The following is a 4509-nucleotide window of genomic DNA, read 5'->3' on the forward strand; positions in this document are numbered from 1 at the left end:
GTTATGGTCGCAGGTTCGAATCCTGCCTCGGGCATGGGTGTGTGAGATGTCCTTAATATAGTTTCTAGTACCTCCCGCCGCAGGAGTCGAACACGCGCCAGAACAAATGGACATGGTCAGCCCATAGAGGGCTCCGCGTCCGCCGCGGCTATTCCGTGCAGCGGCTCTCGCGCAGCGAGGGCGCCACCACTACGCCACGTGCAGACAGCGGCCAATAGCCACTCCCTCCGGTTTCGTATATAGGGCCCCGCTCTGCCCTAGTCCAGTCCGCCCTCTGGACGCCCCCACCCCTCCCGGCAATTCCCTTCACCCACCCCCTACCGCTGAGGACTTCATCAGATTCCTCACCATCGTCCTTCAGAATGTTCATCCTTTTCAGCGCCCGCACACCCTCCAACAGATCTCCCTCGCCGCCCGTTCCGTTTTCCAACTCAAAATGTACGCCACCTACTCCAACAACCAGGCCCATTTCACCTTCTCCCGTCTTGACATCCTCGTTTAAATCCCTGTCATGGCGCGACAGCACCGTATCATTTTCAACAACATACGCTCCCTTCCCGCCAACAAGAACCTCTTCCTGCACACCCTTCCCACCCACCGTGTGGATGCCTTCCTCCTCAATGAAACCTTCCTCCAACCCCACCACACCGTCCACACTTCGCCCTACCTCCTCCACCGCTCCGATAATCCCGTTCCGATTGCGCGTGGCGGAGTTGCCATTGGGCACCACCGCCAGATCCCCGTTCGGCTCCAACCTCTCCTTCCCGACCCCACCGAACACCTGATCCTTAGTCTCTTCTTCCCGGGCCTTACCGTTACCTGCGCCACCATCTATGTCCGCCCTAACGCCCCTATTTCCTTCGACTTCCTCTCCACATTGACCGTACCTTCTCCTCCTACGTGATCGCCGCCGACCTCAACATCCATAGTCGTTCCGCCGCCCAGTTACGGCGGTGGCATTGGTTCCTCTCCTTCCTTCAAGGCGACCTCATCCCCATCCCCCAGCACACCCGTCCCGAATCCAACTCCACTCCCGATGATATACTTTCCTCCCCCAACCTCCTTGGCCGCATAACGGTGCATGTCCTGGAGCCTATTGGTAGCGACCATCTCCCTGTCCTCCTTACCATTTCAGACAGTCGTCGCCCCCGCCCTGACCCTCGTAATGACCCTCCCCCTAAGTACATCCATGACTATTCCAGTACCAGCTGGAATGCCTACCGGGATACCCTTTCCACCCAGGTCGATAGCCACCCCTTCACCTACCGCCACCCTAACGATGTAACCCATGCCGCCTCCTTTCTCCAGCAGACCTTGTCTGAGGCCGTGGAGGCCCACGTCCCTACTGTCGCCGTCCACCCCCACTGTCCTACCTTACCCCCACAGGCCGTCCCCCTCCTCCATGAATCCCGCCATCTCTACCATGCCTTCCTGCGCATGCGTGACCCGGACACACTCCGACGCCACCAGCAACTCCAGCGACACATTCGTAATTTGCTCACGGATAAAAAACGCTCGGACTGGTGAGAGACATGCACCCGTTTAAATGCTACCCTACCTATCAACTCGTCCAAGTTCTGGTCAGCCTTCCGTCGCCTTACCGGAACTAAACCCTCCCCCTACTATCCTCTTCTTCATGATTATCACCCCTTCCCTGACTCCCTTAGTACGGCAAATCACTTTGCATCTTACCTCTCCGATGTCTTTTTCATCCCCGATGATCCCCAGTTCTATTACTCCCTCTTCCCGGATGTCCGCGATCGAACTGACACCTCTGTCCCTCCCCTCGCTCCTGGTTTCCAGTACTTGGACAACATTGCACACACGGAACTCAATGCCCCTATCACTACACAGGATCTCATTGCTATACTCCGCACGAAACGCAACACCGCTCCTGGTGACGATCGTGTCACCTTCGTGAAGCTCCTGTCTCTTTCCTCTCCACCCTGGCCAGGCTCTACAATGTAGTCCTGTCCACCGGTTACTACCCCGACCTGTGGAAAACCTCCCATATCCTGATGTTCCTTAAACCTGGCAAACCGCCGTCCGCCGTCTCCTCCTACCATCCCATCAACCTTACCTCGGTCTTCAGCAAGGTCCTGGAATCTATCCTCACCCACCGCATCCACCAGCATCTCCGCCAGCACCACCTCCTTCCCGTTACCCAGTGTGGCTTTCGGCCGTCCTTCTCTTCCAACGATCTTCTCCTTCACCTCACTCATCTCCTTTCCGACCAGCTTAATTCCCGTCGCTCCGAAATCTTCCTCTCCCTGGACCTCGAATGAGCTTATGACCGCGTATGGCATTCCGGCTTCCTCTTCAAGCTCCAAACCTTCGCCCTTCCCATTAATTACGTCCGTCTGATCGGCTCCTTTCCCTCCCACCGTCCTTCCTACGTCACCATCCATAACACCGACTCCTACACCTTTTTCCCCTCCGCCGGTGTGCCCCAAGGCTCCATCCTCTCCCCCCTTCTGTACCTTTTGTATACGGCGGACATGCCGCCGCTGTCACCTCCCGTCCACCTCCTCAAGTTTGCCGATGACACTGCCTTCCTTGCCCTTGCCCCCACCCTGCAGCGCTCCCAACACCTTCTCCAATCCCATCTTGACCGGTTCACCGCTTGATGCAACCAGTGGTTGCTGAAGGTCAATCCCTCCAAAACCCCAGCGATCATTGCAGGCAAAACCACCCCTTCCTTCCGCCTCCTTGATTTCTATCTCACCATCTATGGCCGTCCTATCGCCCTCACTCCCACCCTTAAGTACCTTGGCGTCACTCTCGACCGTCGCATCTCCTGGACTCCCCATCTCCAGACAATCCAAGCCAAGGCATGCTCCCGACTCCGTCTCCTCAAGCTCCTTTCTGGCCGTACGTGGGGTCTGGACCCCTCCACCATCCTCCACACCTATAAATCCCTCATCCGCCCTATCCCTTGTTATGCCCATCTGGCCTGGATCTCCGCCCCCCCCTACCTTTTATAAATCCCTCCAAATCCTTGAATGCCATGCTCTCCGCCTCGCCTATCGCATCCGTCTCCCCTCCCCCACGCGGATCCTGTATGATCTCATCCCCTTCCCCCACCTCCTCCTTTTCCTTGAAAGGATACGGATCCTGTACACTTCCCGCAAACTCGATGCTCCTCATCCGCTTGTCTCATCCATCCTCTCCCTTCCCCGCCTGCTGCCGCGCCTGTATTCCCATGTCCCACCCGGTCTCCATCTCTCCACCCTCCTCACCCTCTCCCAAGGTGGCTTCCGCCAGCTCCCCCTCTCTGATGATGTCCTCCTCCCCTCCATCTACCCCTCCTATCAACTTTGATCCCCACTTCCTGTGTCCTTTCCTTTAGGCACCCTCCCTCCCTTCTCTCTCCTTTTCCTCCATCCCCTCCCTCCTTCCCTTTTCCCCTGGGCTTCCCCTACCCCTTCCTCCCTTCCCCCTATCTCCCCTGCCCATGGCATCTGCTCTCCCCTCTCCCTCCCCCCCCCTCCTCCACTCTTGACAGGTCCCAGGACTCATACACGGTTAGTGAACATTCGCGCGCCGGAGATCAACGCCTCGTGTTTTGTGTGTGCCGTCGTTTTGTGCTTATGTGGTTCAGTGTTATTCGTTTTGTGCACCTGCGTTCATGTGTGACAATTTTTGTCTCTGTCTGTGTCCAAGTGTCTGAACAATTTTATCTTGGACTCTACGCCCGTGAACGGCACCTTGTATTTTAAAAAGTGTTTGTCTCCGTTTATATGTCCACCCTATTTTTCTCTAAATGTCTTCATTTGTATATTTGTGTATCCCTGCGGCCAAAGAGCGGCGTCGTATGCTGCTGCAGGCCTGCCTGTAATACAGGTTTCAAAATAACAATAAAGAAGAAAAAACCTAGTCCAGTCAGTCTGGTACTCGTTCTGGATTGCGTCTCTATCTCGGCAGTACTGCGTTGTGGTCGTTGCTCGTTATTGACATTTGCCTGGCTCTGGTTCCGAGTGGATTTACTGTTGGTGTTTGGTGTTGTGGTTTCTACAAGCCTCCGTTGTTTATCTCTTCCTTGTTGTGTCGGTTGTTGTTGGTCTGTCGTCCGACTCGTCCTTGTTTTTACCCGGTGGTGCGTGCTCTACCGCCGGCGGCTTCCCCGCCTGGCGGCTCCGATCCGCAGCCCAAGGCGTTCCCGCGGTTAGTTTTGGTTACTACATAGTTAGGTTTAAGTAGTTCTAAGTCTAGGGGACTGATGTCAAGTCCCATAGTGCTTAGAGCCATTTTAACAATTTTAGAAATCACATCCTTTGTAGACAGCGAGGGTACAGCCTCCAGGAACCATGGCAGCAGTCTCACATGAATACGACGTAACGTCGACTACTTAAACGGGAAGGCAGCAAGTAAAGTCCTACTGCGTGATCTTTCACAATGGCCGACCATACGATGACAGAGAATCGTTGCTGGCGGCCACTGGTGTGGGTGGTGTGGGGATTGTCCTCACTCCGGACATGGTACTTGCGGCTGTTGAAAACACCATCGGGG

Source organism: Schistocerca americana, chromosome 5 (assembly GCF_021461395.2).
Source record: "Schistocerca americana isolate TAMUIC-IGC-003095 chromosome 5, iqSchAmer2.1, whole genome shotgun sequence".
Taxonomy (NCBI): Eukaryota; Metazoa; Arthropoda; class Insecta; order Orthoptera; family Acrididae; genus Schistocerca; species Schistocerca americana.